At 34.9% G+C, this 23,786-nt stretch overlaps 1 pseudogene; it reads right to left on the bottom strand.

Annotated features, from left to right (window-relative positions):
- Window positions 1–10,967: 10,967 nt before the first annotated feature.
- LOC139702420 (elongation factor 1-alpha 1 pseudogene) overlaps window positions 10,968–23,786 on the bottom strand; it is an 82,036-nt pseudogene continuing 69,217 nt past the window's right edge.

The following is a 23,786-nucleotide window of genomic DNA, read 5'->3' as shown; positions in this document are numbered from 1 at the left end:
TGTGAATTCACTGCCATCCCTTCCAAAATAACAGAAATAGAAAAACAAATATCATATTCTTTTGAACCACACACACAAAAAAACCATACACATACATACACACACATACACATACACACATACACACACACATACACACACACAACCCAAAACCTGAATAGACTAAACAATTGAGCAAAAAAGAACAAAGCAGGAGGCATTACACGCTCTTACTTCAAAATATATCACAAAGCTAATACAATCAGAACATTGTGGTATGGGTATAAAAACAGACAAATAGATCAGTGGAATGAAATAGAAAGTCTAGAAAAATACCCATGCATCAACAGCCAATGAATTTTCAATAAAGGTACCAAGAACTCACAGTGAAGAAAGGAGCTCTCTTTAATAAATGATACTGGAGAAATTGTATATGCACATGCAGAAGAATTAAACTAGATTCTTGCCTATTATGAGTTAAAATTTCAACTCAAAATAAATTAAAGACTGAAACATAAGACTTAAAGTTATTAAACTACTAGAAAAAACAAGAAAATTGCTTCAAGACATTTGGATGGGCAAAATTGGGTTTTTTTGGTAAGCCCCTAAAACCCCAAAACACACAAGCAAAACAAAAGTAAACAAATGGGATTAGATCAAACTAAAAAGCCTCGGCACAGCAAAAGAAAAAAATAAGAAGACATAAACTACAGATTTGGAAAGAATATTTGCAAAATATAAATCTGACAAAGCGTTAATATTCAGAATATGAAAGTGAGCTCAGTAGCAAAAAAAAAAAAAACAGATAAAAAAATGGGCACAGACTTAATAGACATTTCTCAAAAGAAGAGAGACAAAAGATAGATATATGAAAAAATGCTCAACATCATCAATTATTAGGGAAATGAGAATCAAAATCACAGTGTGATACCACCTTACTCTTGTAAGGATCTACTATTAGGAAAAAAATAAATTAAAAAATAATTAAATAAATAAATAAATTTTTTAAATTTTATATATATATATATATATATATATATATATATATATATATATATATATATATCACTCATACTACCAAACTAATCTGTGAATTATTACAGTATATATATGACAAATGTTTGGTGAGAGTTTGAAATAAAGGAAACACACACTCTTCATGGGAATGTAAGTTAGCCTATGAAGTAGGGCATCCATTCAAAGGCAATAAAGTCTATATTTTGAAGACACACATTTAAGGTAGCATGATCCATAATAGTTATGAAATGGAAAAAACCTAAGCGTCCATCAATAATTAGATGACATATATAAACCATGGAATACTATTTACCCATAAAATTAATGAAAACCCTATCATTTGTGGCAATATGGGTGGATCTGGAGGTCATTGCCTTGCATTTCTGAAATAAGTCAGGTACAGAAACATGAGTACTGCATGATCTCCCTCATGTATGTCACCTAAAATTTTGATCTCATATTTTTGTTGTTGTTCTTATGTCTGATGTCATTTTACATATTTATTTATTAATTTTAGTTTATATGACAATAGATTATAATTTGGCATATTTATATGAATGTGGAGTATATCTTATTCTGTTTAGGATCTCAGTCTTGTGGTTGTTCATGATGTAGAGATTCACGTGGTGTACTCATATATATATACAGGAAAGTTATGTCAGAATCTTTCCTCTGTCTTTCCTATTTCTTGTCCTTCTCTCTTTTCTTAATTCCCCTTTGACTAATCTATGAAACTCCTATTCTTCCCCTCTCCCATATCATAGAGAACATTCAACTTTTTGTTTTCTGGAATTTTCTTATTTTGCTTAGCATAATAATCTCCGGATCTATCCATTTTATAGCAAATATCAAATACTTATTCTTTTTTATGCCTGATCAATATTCCCCTGTGCGTGTGTGTGTGTGTGTGTGTGTGTGTGTGTGTGTATATATATATATATATATATATATATATATATATATATATATATATATAAAATCTTCTTTATCCATTTGTCTGTTGAGGAGCACTTACTTTGGTTCACATTACCTTAGCTATTGTGAATTGAGCGCTATAAACATTGATGTTGCTGTGCCACTGTAGTACACTGTTTTTTTTTAAGAGAAAAAGAGAGAGAGAGAGAGAATTTTTTAATATTTATTTTTTAGTTTTTGGTGGACACAACATCTTTATTTTATTTTTTTGTGTTGCTGAGAATAGAACCAGTGCTCCGTGCATGCCAGGTGAGTGCTCTTCCACTTGAACCACATCCCCAGCCCATAGTACACTGTTTCTAAGTCCTTTGGATATACAACAAGGAGTGGGATAAGAGGGTCAAATGGTGGTTCCATTTCAAGATCTCTGAGGAATCACCATACTGCTTTCCAGAGTGGTCGCACCAATTTGCAGTCCCAACAACAATGTGTGAGTGAACCTTTTGTTCTTATCCTCACCAATGTTTATTGTCACTTGTACTCTTGATTGTTTCCATTCTGAGTGGAGTGAGATGAAATCTCAGTGTAGTTTAATTTGTATTTCTCTAACTGTTAGAGATATAGGACATTTTGTTATATGTTTGGTTACTATTCCAATTTCTTCTGTGAAGAGTATGAACCAAGTGATTATCACAATAGTGGCAGAAAAAGCATTTGACAAAATACAATATCAATTCATGTTTAAAACATTAGAAAAACTAGGAATAGCAAGAAGATACCTCAACATTGTAAAATCTATATATGCTAAACCCAAGGCCAACATCATTCTAAATGGATAAAAACTAAAAGCATTCCCTTTAACATCTGGAAAAAGACGGTATGCCCTGTTTTACCACATTTATTCAACATAGTCCTTGAAACTCCAGCCAGAGCAATTAGGCCAAATGAATAAATAAATGGATACAAATAGGAAAAGAAGAACCTAAAGTATACCTATTTGCTAATGACATCATCCTACAATTAGAAGACCCAAAAACTCCACCAGAAATCTTTTAGAACTCATAAATGGATTCAGAAAATTAACAGGATATAAAATTAACATCCATAAAACAATTGAGTTTCTATACACCAATGGTAAATAAGCCAAAGGTAATTTAGAAACACTATCCCATTCACAACTGCCTTAAAAGATATATTAGGACATCAGTCTAACAAAAGAAGTGAAAGACAATGAAAACTACAGAACACTAAAGAAATAATTTTAAGAAGACCTTAGAAGATGAACTGACTTTCCATGTTCTTGAATAGGCAGAATTATTATAAACAAAATGACCGTACTTCTAAAAACACTGTACAGATTTAATGTAATTCCTATTAAAATTCCAATGAAGTTCTTCATAGAAATAGAAAAAAATCATGAAATTTATTTGGAAAATAAAAGGCACTGAAAGTCAAAGCATCTAGCTTCCCTTGCAAAAATCTTTCTCTTCTTATGTCTCTAAAATATATCCTCATTTTTGAGATCTACTTATTTTTGAAACTGTTTTAATAATGCCATCTGTCTTCCTTTTCCATTGAAAAATTAAGTCTATATTCAATTATACAAGATATTTTTCATTGTTTAATGGTGTCATTACCTATTTCCCATTACTTATTGACTTCAGAATGAATATAGATCTTCTTATCTTAGCTCTATAGCAACCTCATCATTCTCAAATGAATTTCAGAAAGATGGTGGTTACTCGTTTTCCTTCATTCATAAACGAATACTTTTACAAATCACATCTTATTAAAGAATAAAATTCACTTTCACTTTTCATTATTCAAAGTTCTTTTTCTCTCTTCTTCCATCTGCTGCTGACTTTTTCATGTCCTGATGCTATTTCTAAAATTTCAAAACGGAGGCGATTTTTCCCTTCTCTATTTCTATAGTATAAACTTATAATTATAGTGTAGAAATCTAGTGTATTATGTCTCCTAGATCCATATTATCTAAGTTATAATAATATCATGTTATTTCTTTTAATGGAGTTCTCCATAAACTGAATACATAATTATGTGATTTACGTATCTCACTCCATATCCAGATATATTTTACTAAAAAGTGTGTGTTTATGAAAATAATAAATATAAAGAAAAACATATAGATAGATATATAAATATATATATATATATATATATATATATATATATATATTTAAATGTCTCTATTCTTATCTCTTCTTTCTGCCCTAAGATTAAACACAATAAAGAAACTAGCAAAATTTTTTCATTAGGTGATATATTTGATTTAAATATATATATATATATATATATATATATATATATATATATATATATATATACTGGGAGAGTTTCTTATTAATTTAAGGTACCATTGCTCTCTCTACCATATATCTCTACCATCTGTTCAAGTGATATTTTATTGTCTCTTTTGCCATTTGGTATAATGAAATATTTATTTAAGGTGGTATGTGAAGTATTTCAAAATTGCTCTTATCAGCTTCTTTGAATCCACTCATGCCTATTCTTCTTGCAATTATTACAGTAGATTTCTAAAAGTATAAATTATTCATTTGCATCTGCCTTGCTCAAAACGTTCTGGAAGTTTCACTTCATTATTGAAATGAAATGCTATATCCTTGTAATTATTTTAGAGGGTCCCATGTGATCTTATTCTTACTAGATGACTTGCTTTAGATTCTTTCCATTAGTTTCCTTCTTATAAAGTTTTTCTCAAGCACCCCATGTCTTTCTTTTTTAAAAATTTTTATTTATATATGACAGCAGAATGCATTATAATTCTTATTACATATATAGAGCACTATTTTTCACATCTCTGGTTGTACACATAGTATATTCACACCAATTCATGTCTTCATACCTGTACTTTGGATAATAATGATCATCACATTCCACCATCATTAATTACCCCATGCCCCTTCCCTTCCCCTCCAACCCCTCTGCCCTATCTACAGTTCATCTATTCCTGACATGCTCCCTCTCCCTATCCCATTATGAATCAGCCTCCTCATATCAAAGAAAACATTCAGCATTTGGTTTTTGGGGATTGGCTAAATTCACTTAGCATTATCTTTCTAACTCCATCCATTTACCTGCAAATAACATGATTTTATCCTCTTTTATTGCTGAATAATAATCCATTGTGTATATGTGCCACATTTTTAAAATATCTATTCATCTGTTGAAGGGCATCTAGGTTAGTTCCACAGTTTAGCTATTGTGAATTGTGCTGCTATAAACATTGATGTGGCTGTGTCTCTGTAGTATGCTGTTTTTAAGTCCTCTGAGTATAGACCAAGGAGAGAGATAGCTGGGTCAAATGGTGATTCCATTCCCAATTTTACAAGAATCTCCATACTGCTTTTCATAGTGGCTGCACCAGTTTGTAGTCCCAACAGCAGTGTATGAGTGTACCATTTCCCCCACATCCTCACCAATGCTTATGGTTGTTTGTATGCATAAAAGCTGTCATTCTGACTGAAGTGAGATGAAATCTTAGGGTGGTTTTGATTTGCATTTCTCTAATTGCTAATGATAATGAACTTTATTTATGTATTTGTTGATTGATTGTACATCATCTCTGAGAAGTGTCTGTTCAGGTCCTTGGTCCATTTATTGATTTTTTTTTGGTGTTTAGCTTTTTGAATTCTTTTTTATACCCTAGTGATTAGTGCTGTATCTGATGTGTGAGAGGTAAAGATTTGCTCCCAAGACATAGGATTTCTATTCACCCCACAGGTTTTTTCTTTTGCTGAGAAGAAACTTTTTGGTTTGAGCCCGTCCCATTTATAGTTTTGTGATTCTAATTCTTGTGCCACAGGAGTCTTATTAAGGAAGTTGGGGCCTAATCCCACATGGTGGAGATTAGGGCCTACTTTTTCTTCTATTAGACACAGGTTCTCTGGTTTTATTCCCAAGTCCTTGATCCATTTTGAGTTGAGTTTTGTGCATGGTGAGAGATAGGGGTTTAATCTCATTTTGTTGCATATGAATTTCCAGTTTTCCCAGCACCATTTGTTGAAAAGGCTATCTTTTCTCCAATGCATGTTATTGGCACCTTTGTCTAATATAAGATAATTGTAGTTTTGTGGGTTAGGTTCTATGTCCTCTATGCTGTACCATTGGTCTACCAGTCTGTTTTGGAAGCACCCCATCTCTTATATAGAACATTTTTTCATGCTTTTTGTGTCTTTACTCATGTGACAAAAATGAATAATATCTATTTCAGAGGAAGTTCTTCTTTACTATCTTTTTTAGTCTATTTGAGCACCATACCACAGAAAAAAAGACTTAAACAACAAAAGTGTATCTTTTTTTCTTAATTTTTCATTCTAATTTGTTATATATGACAGCAGAATCGTAATGTGCTTTACAATTTATATTACACCCATAGAGCACAATTTTTCATATCTCTGGTTGTATACAAAGTATATTCCTACCATTCATGTCTTCATACATGGATTTAGGGTAATGATGTCCATCTATTCCACCATCTTTTCTATCCCCATCCCCCCTCCCTTCCCTTCCTACCCCTCTGCCCTATCTAGAGTTTTTCTAATCCTCCCATGTTCCCCCTCCCAACCCCACTATAAATCAGCTTCCTTATGTCAGAGAAAACATTTGGCATTTGTTTTTTTGGGATTGGCCAACTTCACTTAGCATTATATTCTCCAACTCTATCCATTTACCTGCAAGTGATGATTTTATTCTCTTTGGTTGTTGAGTAATATTCCATTGTGGAATATTACTTCTAGACTTGTAGGTGACCACTTTCTTGCTATTGGCTCACATGATCTTTCTGGAAAATGTGCATCCTGAAACAGCTAGTAAAATTCCTGGTGCCTCTTATCAGATCCTGTCTTTATCCTTACGATCTTTTTTAACCCAAATTACTTCCTTAAATGCCTTGTTTGCAAATACAGCTGCAGCTGTGTTAGGTCTTCAACATTTAAGTTTTGGGGAACACAAATATTATGGTTTGGATATGTGATATCTCCTGAAAATTTTAATCATTGGATTAATCTATTTAGTTGATTAATAATTTGAAAGGATTACTAGGTGGTAACCATAGACCTGTGCCATCACTGGTCATTTTGCCTTAGGGATTATATTTGGTTCCTGGCTCCTTGCTTGCTCTTTCTGTTTCCCAACTTCAACGAACCAAGCAATATTCTTCCATGAAAACCTTTCTGCTGGGATTTTCTGCCTGAACTCAATTCCTAAGACTTGGAATTGGCCAACTGTGAACAGAATCTTTGAAACCATGAACCCAAACAAACATTTGTGCTCTAAGTTTTCTTGTCAGGCATTTTTCATCTATGGAAAGTCAAATGGAAAACTGAATAACACAATAAAATTCAATCCATAACATCACTGAGGTAGTATTCTCCTTTATCTAAAATTATATGCCCTTTTGTCTTCTGTGAGTGCTCCTATTGAATTCATAACTACTATTTGCAATGGTGCCACATATGTATTTACTTTGGTATGGAAACTCAATGAGGATGGGCTTTGTGGAATTTAAAAGTTCATTTTCCTAGGATCTAGAATTTGACAAGCATTTTTTTTTATTTTAGAGCAAATGAATATTTCAAGAAGAAATGAATGTATTACTAAATCATGATACAAAGAAACATCAGAACAGAGGGAAGAGACAACAGAATATGCTGGTCATTTTTGAACTTGGACACTTTAATCTTGTTTCTTTTTTCTAATTAAAAATTTTAATAATATCTAAATATATGTTGAATTTCCCAAATGGAATGAAGGATTGTAGTCATATAGATTAAATCTAACAAAGACATTTTAGTTTTAAAATAATTAATATTTAATGTATTATGGATATTCTACTCATACATAATTTCCACATGAGATCTTATATGAATAAGTGAGTTGCAGAAATCTTGCCAACACCTATTTCAAACAATTTGTGTTGTTCAAATTTTATTAGGAGTGTTTTCCAATTCTTTAAGCAACGTTTTTACATAATTTTATTTCAAGGAGTCAACATTCTTATCTCCCTTGGTGACTATAAGAAGCAAACACATTCTTATATAATTATAAAGAGCACTTATAATGCAAATACACTGTGACTAGAGTTAAAAGAGTGAATTTACCTTAAGAGGGAAATAGTTTATAAAACAACTTTTTTGGAGAGACCAGAATAATAGTAATTTTAAAGAGTTTACATTTAGTAAAAGATTTTTGCTCATTTGTCATTTATTTTGTATTAGAACTAGTATTACATTTATTCTCATTGCTATGTGTCACTTGTATGTTCAAAGAGTGATGATATATTCTACTCACTTTTCCCTTCACCTTGCATAAAGTCAATTAACCAATGTAAAATAGGCATATGTAAACTTTTTTTCTACCATCCTAAAATTCACTTACTAAAGGAAGAAATTGTTTTGGAAAAGTCATTAGGATAGCATAATTACTCCTGATATGATTATGGCTCTCTTAAACCTGTGACAGTTTCATCACTTAGGCCATTGATTGCAAGAAACTGCTTCTAGTATAAAACAAAGCTACATTTTCAATGGATATTGGAAATGATGTCAAGGAAAGCCACCCCTCTAAGCATCACATCTAAACTTCAATACCTCATTATTGACCAGATACTGGCTCATTCGTTCAAATTATTTAATTGAACCATTCAAGTCAAGGCATAAAGTAGACAAATTAATTTAGTGATTGTCAATAGGCTGAGAATCCCTGTGGATCTCTTGAAACTTTCTGAATATTTTGCAATAGTGTTCAGTTGACCCATTTTACAAACTCATTATTTGAGTAAATATTTCCTTACTTTGCTTTAAGTTTTGCTTCCAAGAACCATTTGTGTGTTGCTAGTTTAAATTTTCATGATTTTAATGTTGAACAGTTTTTGCTTTTGTGATCATATCTGGAAGAATTCATCTTGTGAAATTTCTTTTGGATTTATTATTTAGTAGTGTGGATGCAGTTATGCCTTATTAGTCAATGCTTTTTAAAATACTCAATTCAATCTTGATGTCAAAATTTGGGGGAATACATAGGACAATGAAATCATCTTCATTTGGAAAATTTGAATAAATATTTTTGTTCTGCCTCTAATTGAAAGATTGGCAAGATGTTTTCTAAGTCTCCAGTTATAAAAGGCATAATCTTCTCAACTGAAATAGATTTGTGATCTAAGTCACATTGGAAGTAGAAGACATAGTTTATACTCTCAGTGCTTCTGTTACTATAATTTTCAAGGAAATTTTCTCAACTTTTCTTCAAAACTTCTTGACTTTGTTTCTAAACAAATAAAAGTTTTAAACAACTATTTTTCATTGAGAAGAAAATGTTTAGAAAAGCACTATATTGAAGGTAAATAATTAATCATAGTTTTCTCATATTGCATTTTAATTTGACTTTTTACTCTCAGAATCATAAGTGATATGATCTGTAGGTCTGAATATTTAATAATTTCCTAAGAATATTTCTTGAAGCATTTTAAGTAATGTATATGTACACTATATTTGAGAAAGTTCTTTGAATTTTGGTGAAATGATCTACCAAATTAATTGCCTAAATTAAAAACTGAAAAATTTTAAAAAATCTATATATTTAAACTACCATAATAAAAAAGAGAATTAGAGAAAATAAGTAGAATCAAGAATGGTCTAATTTTAAGGATGTTTAACTCAGTGAGTTGTAAATTATATTTATTTAAAAAAATAGATATCATATTCTAGTTTTACATAAAATGTCAGTAAATGCAACTAAAACCAGTGATGGAAAGTAGGTGATTTCTTGCAGAGTTGGAGCAGGGAGATTCAAAGGGAACAGAGATCACAAGGGAGCATTGCCACAGTCCAGCTGCAGCAAAATAACGGGGGGGGGGGGGGTGAAGAACAATTTGTGTAGATTGATACAGCAGGAGTAGGAGCCGTTTATTGTAGGACAACAGAGGTATTTATACATTCCACACAGCTTATCTTAATTAGCATAAACTAGATACATCAGTCAACCAATAAGGAATCTCCACACTTAATGGCTCGCTGGCTTTACTTCACAAACCACTCCCTCTGGAAAAATGCCAAGCGCCATCCAGACATGTTTACAGACATTAACAGAGCATGAGGAAATTTGACAGGGTAAAGTATTTGTTTAAAATGCATATCGTGGTTGGAGTTTTGCAAGTGTTTATATATGTACACATTAAACTTTATAAAATGCATACACAATTGTATACAACATATCTCAATAAAGCTGGAAAAATATAGCAAACCAGTGTACTAAAGAATCCAATTCTGTAATCTAATTATAGTTTATAACTCAATATTTAATGAAAAAAATCATAGTATATATTAGTCTAGCTACAAAAGACTTATAAACCCATTTAACCAAATTGATCTAATTGAAATACTAAGAACATTTCACTTGCAAATGTACATGCCTGGGAATTGTAGTTCAGTGGTAGAGTTCATGCTTAGTGTGCACAAGACCCTAGGTTAGCCTCTCAACCCTCAAAATAAATAAGTAAATACATTTTAAATAATTACTAATGATGGGTGTATACATCCCTATTCCTTGCCACTTGAGAGGCTGAGCCTCGCATTTTGAAGTTAGGTTGGACAACATAGTAAATGTCCCTCTCAAAAAGAAAAAAAAAATAAATGCTACAGAATCCATCTTTAACTGCACAAATCATTTATAAAAAAATGATCATATATTGACCCAGATGATTACAATGGGAATTCTTTCAATTCTTTTTCTCATTAAACTTTTGTTTTAATGGATCTCAAATTCTGTGGCAGATTTTTGTCAAGTTGTTTTCATTAAAAAGTACTGATTTTAAAAACTAATAACCTAAAACTGCCACACAAAAAAAAACAAATGGTCCCCAAAATATTATCCTTTACTTCTGAGGGTTTTATGATTCATTATTATCATTAACCAGTTTTTACTATTAAAATTAAGTGGACAAATGAGATAAACTGTTCTGAGACTGTTCTGAGGCTTTTCTTCTACCAGATTGTGGTGGTAGGTGTTAGGAATAATATTCATTCAGCCTTATGAGCTTTCTGGGCAGACTTGGTGACCTTGACAGCTCTACCAGCCTTCTTTTCCATTGCTTTGATGACACCCACAGAACTCTCTGTGCGTGTCATATCGTGAACAACAAAATTACCCAGAGGAGGACTGTCCAAGAAGCTCTCAACACACATGGGCTTTCCTGCAAACATATCAACAATGGCAGCATCGCCAGATTTCAAGACTTTAGGACCATCTTCCATCTTCTTACCAGTATGGTAATCTATCTTTTCTTTCAGCTCAGCAAAACTGCAAGCAATGTGAGCTGTGTGACAATCCAGTGCAGGGGCATAGCCAGCACTGATTTGGCCTGGATGGTTCAGTATAAACACCTGAGCAGTGAAACAAGCTGCTTCCAGTTATTTTTGCTGTCACCAGCAACATTGCAACAATGAACATCTTTGAGAGACAGGTTCTTGACATTGAAGCTGACACTGTCTCTGGGAAGAGCTTCACTTAGAGCTTCATGCTACATTTTAATAGACTTTACTTCAATTGTGACATTGACTGGAACAAATGTGACCACCATGACAGGCTTGGTAATACCAGTCTCCACTTGGCCCAAAGGGACAGTACCAAAATCACCAATCTTGTAGACATCCTGAAGGGGTAGATGCAAAGGCTTGTCAATTGGACTAGTTGGTGGCAGGATGCAATCTAAAGCTTCAAGCAGTGTGGTTCCACTGGCACTGCCATCTTTACATGTGACTTTTCCTCCCTCAAACCAAGGTTTATTAACATCTGGCTCCAACATGTCACCATTCTAACCAGAAATCGGCACATATGTTACTTTGTCAGGGCTGTAGCCAATTTTCTTAACCTAGGTGCTGATTTCCTTAATGATTTCCTCACATCTTTTCTGACTATGGAGTGGTTCAGTGAAAACCATTTTTGTTAACAGCAACAGTAAGTTGTTTCCCACCCAGTATGTAAATCAGCAAGGCATACTCATACTTCTTCTCTTTCTAGGAGATACCAGCTTCAAATTTACCAACACCAGTAGCAAAAATTAGAACAGCACAGCCTGAGATGTGTCCTATAATCATGTTTTTGATAAACTCTCTTTGTCCTGGGGTATCAATGATAGTCACATAATTGCTGGCTTCAAATTTCCACAGGAAGATATCAATGGAGACACCACATTCACACTCAGCTTTCAGTTTATCCAAAACCCAGGCATGAATGAAGGAGCCTTTTCCCATCACAGCAGTTTCCTTCTCAAATTTTTCAATGGTTCTTTTGTCAGTCCACCACATTTGTAGAACAGATGGCCAGTAAAGGAGAACTTACCCACATCTATGTGTCCGATGACAACAACAATGTCGATGTGAGTTTTTTTCCTTTCCCATTTTGGATATAAGTTGGTGGTGGTTTTCAAGACACCTGTGTTCTGGTGGCAAACCCACTGCAAAAAACTCTATTAATTTAAGATGTATGTTACATCAATTTACATAAATTCTTTTGTAGCATAGAATGAATATATTCCAACTACAGTCATATGTAATAATGGGTTCATATTATAAGAAATGCATTATTAGGTGATTTCATTGTAATGTATGAACACTGTACAGTATATTTACACAATCCTATATTTTACAGGTCAATGACTTGAACATGGCCTATTGATGTAATCAAAAGTTTTTATAAACATGAGGTACACAAGGCTGGTCACACTTTAACATGACATACTCTTTTACAGTAGATGTTCTATAAGTAGAAGAATAAAATAAAAGTAAAAGTATAGAAAATATATAAACAAGTTGCATCAGTTTATCATTATCAAGTGTTATATATTTTTCATTTGTATGTGCTATACTTATATGTGACTGGAAGCACAGTAGGCATTTGTATAACAATATTATTAAAAACACATTATTAATGCATTGTCCTATGATATTAAAATGGCAATGACATTATCAGGTTGTAGGAATTTCTCAGTTCCATTATAATATCATGGGATTATTGTCATATATACTGTCCATCAGTGAATGAAACATCTTAGGGGGCATGACCATGTTTTCAGAAGCAAGTCTAACCTTAATTTAAAATCTAACAATATTAACATAGAAGATTATTATAGACCAATTTTTCATGATCATCATTGCAAAAATCTTACTAAAAAGTAGCATTATCAAAACAAATTGGGGAATTCAATAGGTGTTTGATCAGGTATCATTTGCAAAGTGAATTATATTCAAAATCATATCCATTTTATTCACCACATTAACAATAAAAAAAGATGAACATTTTTGTTTGCATCTTGATAGATTCAGGAAAGATATTTGAGATTTTTGGGGTACTCATTTGAAGTTAAGAAAATAACAAGCAAACAAAAAGGAAATATTCCTAATATGATTTGAAAAATACAGCCAAACCCAAAAACATATATTGCAAGGATTTATCAACAGCTTTTCTCTTGGAATCAGGAGTAAAAATATCTTCATATAAACAATTTCATACAATATTGAACAGGAGGCCTCCAACTATGGAATAAGGATTTAAAAATCGTTGTGAGTCTAAAATTTAGAAAAGAAAGAAAATATCATATTTTAGAGGTGAAATATTCTTGTATATAGTATTTACATATTCAGAGAAATATCAACTAAACATGATAAATGTTTTTATATCTATACATTACAAATATAAAATATTATTAAGAGTAGTTAGCAGAATTATATATAGACATCATGTGCTGATAAGCTAATTGTAATCTGAAATTTTCATATCAAAATGCATTAAAGCCACCTAACCTGTGAATATGTTATAGCTTAGCAATATAGTGCTCCTTATGGTACAGGTTTTTTACCCTTGTGATCCCATGACTAACTGGAAGCTACTGCTTACTGCCACTGCCAAGCATGGTGAGTGAGATAGTGTATGTCACATGTTTCTAGTCATGATCATAATTTAAATTTCAAAGTACAGTTTGTACTGAAATATATCATTTTTTCCTTTTGTCTCCCCGCCCCTTTGTGCTAGGTATTTTGGCCAGGGGTACTTTATCACTGAGATATATTCCCAGTCCTTTCAAAATTTTTATTTTGAGACAGGTATTGCTAAGTTGCTGAACCTGTCCTAGAATTTGCAACTCTCCTGTCTTGCTGGGATTACAGGCATATGCCACCACACTGGCTTTGAATGTTTATCATTTCTGTAGCATCATAAAGTTAAAAAATTCTAAGTCAAAGCATTTTTAAATAAAGAACCATCTTTATTTCTCTTGAATGAGAAAATTCCATAATTTAAAGATGACGTTGAATGTACTGATCATCACTGTATTCTTCAATGGAAACCACAGTAAAGAACAACATAGAACAGAGTATCTAGGTGCCACTTTCATCAAAGAATTTCCTCAGTAGCAAAATGAGACATACACACAAAGCACAAAGAATGCCCAAGAGTGATGTAATCTCCAGGTAAGACATTTGTATGTTTGTTGACATTACCAGGTGTAGTAGTTAACTTTTTTCATGAAGAACAAATTTAATCTGAAAACAAAAGTAACAGACAAACTAAGGCTATTCATGCTTGTGTATTTCTTATTTTCTCAAACATGAATGAAGTAAGTCTGTAAACACAAGGAAAGTAACTCACAGTATTTATTGCCAAGATGAAATTCAAGTTTTCAAGTAAAACTTGAAATTTTAGAATATGTATTTGCTACAAGTATCATGACAGTGTTCAAACATTTATAGACTCTTTTTATGAAGTTGGATTCAATATCAAATATTGTGCTTAATTATATGCATTTATGTGTACAGTGCGATGCTCTTATAAATGTGTAATGATTAAATCAAATATTAACATTCATCTCATATACTTATTTTTTGTGTTGATAATGTTTGAAATTTACTCTTTTATCAATTTCAAATATACTTATTATTATTAACTAGTATTACCACACTGTACAATATAGTTTGTACATTGTTTAATGCAATTTTCAATATTTGAAATATGTACATAATTTTTGAATCAATATTTCCAAACAAGCAATGCATGCATGGTGTTACAGCATTACACTTAGTCATTCAATATTCAAGGAAGACTAAAGAAATTTAACTTAATAAAGTATGAACAGTTTATTGGTATGGTTTCAAATCCCAGGTTGCAATTTATATTTAAGAAACTACTACTTGTCAGGTTGGATGTAGTGAAAAAGAATAGTCATCACTATCTGAAAACATATTAAAATATCCCTCTATTTTCCAACTACATAACTCCATGAAGTTGAATTTTCTGCATATACTTCAGTCGGGGCTATATATTCAATAAATTGAGTAGAAAGGAAGATATAATAACCAACAATCTTTTATTAAGACAGACAGTAAGATAATTACATAACTGTAAAAGCAGCAATACTTTTTAATCTACAATTTGAAAATATATAATTTTTTAAAATAAATGTCGATATTTTGAGTAATCTCATTGTACTTAACATTAAATTAGTATTTAATGAATTAATAATATATGTGCATAAAACTTAACATATTTGTTATGATTTGTAGCATTGTAAATATGCACTCATGTAAAATACATGGGCAAAATACCTACAAACACAAATATAAATTTATTTGGGATCTTCAAGAATTTTAAGAGTGTTAGGTGGCCCTGAAACCAAAGTATTTGAGAACTGTTAGTATAAGAAACCATGGAATTTTATTGCTATGAGTTTCCATTAACCATAATTCTTTTTTTTTAAATTTTTTATTTTTGGCTGTTCAAAACATTACATAGTTCTTGATATATCATATTTCACACTTTGATTCAAGTGGGTTATGAGCTCCCATTTTTACCCCATATACAGATTGCAGAATCACATCAGTTACACATCCATTGATTTACATATTGCCATACTAGTGTCTGTTGGGTTCTGCTGCCTTTCCTATCCTCTACTATCCCCCCTCCCCTCCCCTCCCCTCCCCTCTTCTCTCTCTGCCCCCTCTACTGACATTCATTTGTCCCCCTTGCATTATTTTTCCCTTTCCCCTCATTTCCTCTTGTATGTACTTTTGTATAACTGTGAGGGTCTCCTACCATTTCCATGTAATTTCCCTTCTCTCTCCCTTTCCCTCACACCTCTCATCCCTGTTTAATGTTAATCTTCTTCTCATGCTCTTCGACCCTACTCTGTTCTTAGTTACTCTCCTTATATCAAAGAAGATATTTGGCATTTGTTTTTTAGGGATTGGCTAGCTTCACTTAGCATAATCTGCTCTAATGCCATCCATTTCCCTGTAAATTCTATGATTTTGTCATTTTTTAATGCAGAGTAATACTCCATTGTGTATAAATGCCACATTTTTTTTTATCCATTCGTCTATTGAAGGGCATCTAGGTTGGTTCCACAGTCTTGCTATTGTGAATTGTGCTGCTATGAACATCGATGTAGCAGTGTCCCTGTAGCATGCTCTTTTTAGGTCTTTAGGGAATAGACCGAGAAGGGGAATAGCTGGGTCAAATGGTGGCTCCATTCCCAGCTTTCCAAGAAATCTCCATACTGCTTTCCAAATTGGCTGCACCAATTTGCAGTCCCACCAGCAATGTACAAGTGTCCCCTTTTCCCCACATCCTCGCCAGCACTTGTTGTTGTTTGACTTCATAATGGCTGCCAATCTAACTGGAGTGAGATGGTATCTTAGGGTGGTTTTGATTTGCATTTCTCTGACTGCTAGAGATGGTGAGCATTTTTTCATGTACTTGTTGATTGATTGTATGTCCTCCTCTGAGAAGTGTCTGTTCAGGTCCTTGGCCCATTTGTTGATTGGGTTGTTTGTTCTCTTATTGTCTAATTTTTTGAGTTCTTTGTATACTCTGGATATTAGGGCTCTATCTGAAGTGTGAGGAGTAAAGATTTGTTCCCAAGATGTAGGCTCTCTATTTACCTCTCTTATTGTTTCTTTTGCTGAGAAAAAATTTTTAGTTTGAGTAAGTCCCATTTGTTGATGCTAGTTATTAACTTTTGTGCTATGGGTGTCCTATTGAGGAATTTGGAGCCCGACCCCACCGACTGTAGATCGTAGCCAACTTTTTCTTCTATCAGACGGCGTGTCTCTGATTTGATATCAAGCTCCTTGATCCATTTTGAATTCACTTTTGTGCATGGCAAGAGAAAGGGATTCAGTTTCATTTTGTTGCATATGGATTTCCAGTTTTTACAGCACCATTTGTTGAAGATGCTATCCTTCCTCCATTGCATGCTTTTAGCCCCTTTATCAAATATAAGATAGTTGTAGTTTTGTGGATTGGTTTCTGTGTCCTCTATTCTGTACCATTGGTCCACCCGCCTGTTTTGGTACCAGTAACATGCTGTTTTTGTTACTAGTGCTCTGTAGTATAGTTTGAAGTCTGGTATCGCTATACCGCCTGATGCACAATTCCTGCTTTGCATTGTTTTTGCTATTCTGGGTCGTTTATTTTTCCATATGAATTTCATGATTGCTTTCTCTATTTCTACAAGAAATGCCGTTGGGATTTTGATTGGCATTGCATTAAACCCATAGAGAACTTTTGGTAATATCGCCATTTTGATGATGTTAGTTCTGCCTATCCATGAACAGGGTATATTTTTCCATCTTCTAAGATCTTCTTCTATTTCTCTCTTTAGGGTTCTGTAGTTTTCATTGTATAAGACTTTCACCTCTTTTGTTAGGTTGATTCCCAAGTATTTTATTTTTTTTGAAGATATTGTGAATGGAGTGGTTGTCCTCATTTCCATTTCAGAGGATTTGTCGCTGATATACAGGAATGCCTTTGATTTATGCATGTTGATTTTATATCCTGCCACTTTGCTGAATTCATTTATTAGCTCTAATAGTTTCATTGTAGACCCTTTTGGGTCTGCTAGGTATAGAATCATGTCATCTGCAAATAGTGATAATTTAAGTTCTTCTTTTCCTATTTTGATGCCTTTAATTTCTTTCCTCTGTCTAATTGCTCTGGCCAGTGTTTCGAGAACTATGTTGAACAGAAGTGGTGAGAGAGGGCACCCCTGTCTTGTTCCAGATTTTAGAGGGAATGCCTTCAGTTTTTCTCCATTCAGAATGATGCTAGCCTGAGGCTTAGCATAGATTGCTTTTACAATATTGAGGTATGTTCCTGTTATCCCTAGTTTTTCTAGAGTTTTGAACATAAAGGGATGCTGTACTTTGTCGAATGCTTTTTCCGCATCTATCGAGATGATCATATGGTTCTTATTTTTAAGTCTATTGATGTGGTGAATAACATTTATTGATTTCTGTATATTGAACCAGCCTTGCATCCCAGGGATGAATCCTACTTGATCATGGTGCACAATTTTTTTGATATGTTTTTGTATCCGATTCGCCAGAATTTTATTGAGGATTTTTGCATCTAGGTTCATTAGAGATATTGGTCTGTAGTTTTCTTTCTTTGAAGTGTCTTTGTCTGGTTTAGGTATCAGGGTGATGTTGTCCGCGTAGAATGAATTTGGAAGTTCTCCCTCTTTTTCTATTTCCTGAAGTAGCTTGAAAAGTATTGGTATTAGTTCCTCTTTAAAGGTTTTGTAAAACTCTGCTGTATACCCATCCGGTCCTGGGCTTTTCTTAGTTGGTAGTCTTTTGATGGTTTCTTCCATTTCCTCAATTGATATTGGTCTGTTTAGGTTGTCTATATCCTCCTGACTCAATCTGGGCAGATCATATGACTTTAGAAATTTATCGATGCCTTCACTATCTTCTAATTTATTGGAGTATAAGGATTCAAAATAATTTTTGATTATCTTCTGTATTTCTGAAGTGTCTGTTGTGATATTGCCTTTTTCATCCCGTATGCTAGTAATTTGAGCTCTCTCTCTTCTTCTCTTCGCTAGCATGGCTAAGGGTCTGTCGATTTTGTTTATTTTTTCAAAGAACCAACTTTTAGTTTTGTCAATTTTTTCAATTGTTTCTTTTGTTTCGATTTCATTAATTTCAGCTCTGATTTTAATTATTTCTTGCCTTCTACTTCTTTTGCTGTTGTTTTGCTCTTCTTTTTCTAGGATTTTGAGATGAAGTATGAGATCATTTATTTGTTGTTTTTTTTCTTTTTTTAAGGAATGAACTCCACACAATGAATTTTCCTCTTAGAACTGCTTTCAATGTGTCCCATAGATTCCGATATGTTGTGTCTGTGTTTTCTTTAATCTCTAAGAATTTTTTAATTTCCTCCTTGATGTCTTCTATAACCCATTGATCATTCAGTAACCTATTGTTCATTCTCCAAGTGATGTACGCTTTTTCCTTCCTTCTTTTATCGTTGATTTTCAGTTCCATTCCATTATGATCAGATAGGATGCATGGTATTATCTCTTCTCCTTTATATTGTGTAAGAGTTGCCCTGTGACATAATATATGATCTATTTTTGAGAAGGATCCATGTGCTGCTGAGAAAAAAGTGTAACTGCTTGATGTTGGGTGTTATATTCTATATATGTCAATTAAGTCTAGGTTATTAATTGTGTTATTGAGTTCTATAGTTTCCTTATTCAACTTTTGTTTGGAAGATCTGTCCAGTGGCGAGAGAGGTGTGTTGAAGTCTCCCATGATTATTATATGGTGGTCTATTAGACTCTTGAACTTGAGAAGAGTTTGTTTGATGAACATAGCTGCACCATTGTTTGGGGCATATATATTTATGATTGTTATGTCTTGTTGGTGTATGGTTCCCTTGAGCAGTATGTAGTGTCCCTCTTTATCCCTTTTGATTAACTTTGGCTTGAAATCTATTTTATTTGAAATGAGTATGGACACTCCTGCTTGTTTCCGAAGTCCATATGAGTGGCATGATTTTTCCCAACCTTTCACCTTCAGCCTTTGTATGTCTTTTCCTATCAAATGCGTCTCCTGTAGGCAGCATATTGTTGGGTCTTGTTTTGTGATCCATTCTACTAGCCTGTGTCTCTTAATTGGTGAGTTTAAGCCATTAACATTTAGGGTTATTATTGAGATATGGGTTGTTCTTCCAGCCATATTTGTTTATTTATGTTACTAAACATGGTTTGTTATCCTCTTTGATTATTTTCCCCCCTTTACTGTCCTACCTCCCACTGTTGGTTTTCATTGTTATTTTCCATTTCCTCTTCCTGTAATGTTTTGCCAAGGATGTTTTGAAGAGATGGTTTTCTAGCTGCAAATTCTTTTAACTTTTGTTTATCGTGGAAGGTTTTAATTTCATCTTCCATGCTGAAGCTTAATTTCGCTGGATACACAATTCTTGGTTGGAACCCATTTTCTTTCAGTGTTTGAAATATGTTATTCCAGGATCTTCTAGCTTTCAGAGTCTGTGTTGAAAGATCAGCTGTTATCCTGATTGGCTTACCCCTAAATGTGATCTGCTTCCTTTCTCTTGTAGATTTTAGAATTCTCTCCTTATTCTGTATGTTGGGCATCTTCATTATAATGTGTCTAGGTGTGGGTCTCTTATGATTTTGCACATTCGGCATCCTGTAGGCTTCTAGGATTTGGGATTCTGTTTCATTCTTCAAGTCTGGGAAGTTTTCTCGTAGTATTTCATTGAATAGATTGCTCATTCCTTTGGTTTTAAACTCTGTCCCTTCCTGTATCCCAATGACTCTTAAATTTGGTCTCTTGTTGTTATCCCATATTTCTTGGATGTTCTGCTCATGGTTTCTTAACAGTCTTGCTGAGCTGTCTATGTTCTTTTCAAGTTGAAATACTTTATCTTCATTGTCTGATGTTCTATCTTCTAAGTGTTCTACTCTGCTGGTAGTATTCTCAATTGAGTTTTTAAGTTGGTTTATTGCTTCCTGCATTTCTAGGATTTCTGTTTGTTTGTTTTTTATAACCTCTATCTCCCTGTATAGTTGATCTTTTGCTTCTTGGATTTGTTTATGTAATTCATTGTTGAAGTGATCTTTCATTGTCTGATTTTGCTGTCTGATGTCTTCCTTGAGACTCCAGATCAACTGAAGCATGTATATCCTGAATTCTTTATCTGACATTCCATCTGCTGCAGCTATTACCTCTTCTAAAGTTGAGTTGACCTGCATTGCTTGTGGTCCTTTCTTTCTTTGTCTCTTCATACTGTTCGCGTTCCTTTCTACTTGGTCAAACTGTTGTGCTATTGAATTTTCCCCCTATATGTTTATATTGGTTTTGTATAGTTGCAAAGTCTCCCTCGCAGGCGCGGGCGGTGGCTCTGCCCCTCCTCCAATTGTGGCAATGTGCCTACCACGCCGGCAGGCCGCTGGGCCTGCTCTGCCGGTCGGTAGCAGGTCCGCCTACCTTGCAGGCGCGGGCGGCGGCTCTGTCCCTCTGCGGGCCACTAGGCTTGTTCTGTCGGTGGTCGCAGTTCTGCCTACTTTGCAGGCACAGGCAGCTGCACTGCCCCTCTGCAGGCCTCTGGGGCTGTTCTGCCAGTGGGTCGCAGGTCCGCCTACCTTGCAGGCGCGGGGGGGGGGGAGCGGCTCTACCCTTCCTCAGGCCACTGGGCCTGTTCTGTCTGTCAGTTGCAGGTCTGGCCTTTTCTGAATGTGGTCACAGTTCCGTCTACCTTGCAGGCGCGGGGGGAGGGGGCGGCTCTGCCTCTCAGCAGGCCGCTGCTCCTCTTCTGCCGGTGGGTTGCAGGCCCGCCTACCTTGCAGGAGTGATTGGAAGCTCTCCCCCTATGCGGGCCACTGGGCCTTTTCTGTTGGTGGTCACAGTTCCGCCTACCTGGCAGGCGCCGGGGGTGGGGGGCGGCTCTGCCCCTCAGCAGGCCGCTGGGCCTGCTCGGTGGGTGGTCACAGTTCGCTCTACCTTGCCGCCGCAGGGGGAGGGGGCGGCTCTGCCTCTCAGCAGGCCGCTGCTCCTCTTCTGCCGGTGGGTCACTGGCCCGCCTACCTTGCAGGAGTGATTGGAAGCTCTGTCCCGCCGTGGGCCACTGGGCCTTGTCTGTCGGTGGTCACAGTTCAGCCTACCTGGCAGGCGCGGGGGGTGGGAGGCGGCTCTGCCCCTCAGCAGGCCGCTGGGCCTGCTCTGTGGGTGGTCACAGTTCCCTCTACCTTGCCGGCGCAGGGGGAGGGGGCGGCTCTGCCTCTCAGCAGGCCGCTGCTCCTCTTCTGCAGGTGGGTCGCAGGCCCGCCTACCTTGCAGGAGTGATTGGAAGCTCTGTCCCGCCGCGGGCCACTGGGCCTTTTTTGTAGGTGGTCACAGTTCCGCCTACTTGGCAGGCGCAGGGTGTGGGGGCCGGCTCTGCCTCTCAGCAGGCCGCTTGGCCTGCTCTGTGGGTGGTCACAGTTCCCTCTACCTTGCCGGCGCAGGGGGAGGGGGCGGCTCTGCCTCTCAGCAGGCCGCTGCTCCTTTTCTGCAGGTGGGTCGCAGGCCCGCCTACCTTGCAGGAGTGATTGGAAGCTCTGTCCCGCCTCGGGCCACTGTGCCTTTTCGGTCTGTGGTCACAGTTCCGCCTACCTGGCAGGCGCGGGGGGTGGGGGGCGGCTCTGCCCCTCAACAGGCCGCTGGGCCTGCTCTGTGGGTGGTCACAGTTCCCTCTACCTTGCCGGCGCAGGGGGAGAACTATAATTCTTAAGAGTGGCAAATACAAGAGTAAATGATGATAATCACTTAAAAATTTCTTTGGCAATGAAAGTTTATAATACTTCCTATCATATATATTTTTATATATCATAATATTATACTTTATGTGCCTTTAGAAAATCATATATTTTTAGCTTCTTTTTGCTCTTTACATGTAAGATTCTTTTTCTGTAGAAAAAAATATGTGATAACAAAGTTTCATGGTATTTAAAAGCATAATTTAAAGCTGCTATGAACTCATCAATTATTTGTATATAAAAATTGGTTAAAGTGTCAGGCTCTCATGAAATATTTAAGACTGTGTAGATTCCATTCTTCTATTAAAAAAAAAGGCATGTAGTCCTGTTTTGGTAGATGTAAACAAATGAGAATATTATTAACTATTTTACAGAATATTGGTTTTACAATAAACAAAACTATATAATGTAGTTTTCCCTTTAAAAGTCTTTAATTAAATGATACAACATTTAGTTTCAATGCAATGTCAAAGTAAAGTCCTTTGGATTCTTAATACAATGGTAATTTGATAAATTTTTATGTCATTAACTCAATGAAATCTTGTCAAAGATGGTATAAAATTAACATTGTACTTACTACTGACATTACTGAGAATAAAATTATTAATAATTTAATAAAATTAATAATATTTATTTTATCAAAAGATATCAATATTTTAACATATTCAAATCTAACCCTTCATCATCCAATAAAGACAATTAATACTAGCCTCAGGAAGAGTATCTCCTTTTTAAATGTGGTTTCCAAAAAAACACAATTCTATCATCTCAATATTTAAGTACATAAAGCAAGCCAACATGGAATAGCACCTTAAATTTTTGTACAATTGCAGTAAGATGCCTAACAAAAAACTCAAACATTATCTATTTACTTACACAACTTTTGGAATAGAATATAAGCACTCCATTTTATTGTACATTTTTTAAAATTTAAATTGAAGGTTTGTGGCAATCCTCTGTCAAGCATGTCTATCTTATATATAATGTAGTTTTCAATTTTGCAACATTTTGTTCTCACTTTTTGTCTCAGTGTTCCAGTCTGATAACTTTGTATCATTCAAACTTTTTACTTATTATATTATATCTGTTATGGTGATCTATGTTCACTGATCTTGGATATAACTACTATAAATTTTGGGGGCACCATAAACTATGTGAAGAAAATGAACTTATTCAATTTGTTATGTTTCTAATTTCTCCACTTATTGGCAATCCCCGCTTTGTCTATCCTTCTCCTTGA

The sequence above is a fragment of the Marmota flaviventris genome, chromosome 17 (genome assembly GCF_047511675.1).
Source record: "Marmota flaviventris isolate mMarFla1 chromosome 17, mMarFla1.hap1, whole genome shotgun sequence".
In the NCBI taxonomy this organism is placed as follows: domain Eukaryota; kingdom Metazoa; phylum Chordata; class Mammalia; order Rodentia; family Sciuridae; genus Marmota; species Marmota flaviventris.
The sequence above is the reverse complement of the archived record's forward strand: the minus strand, read 5'-3'. Positions and strand labels throughout refer to the sequence as shown.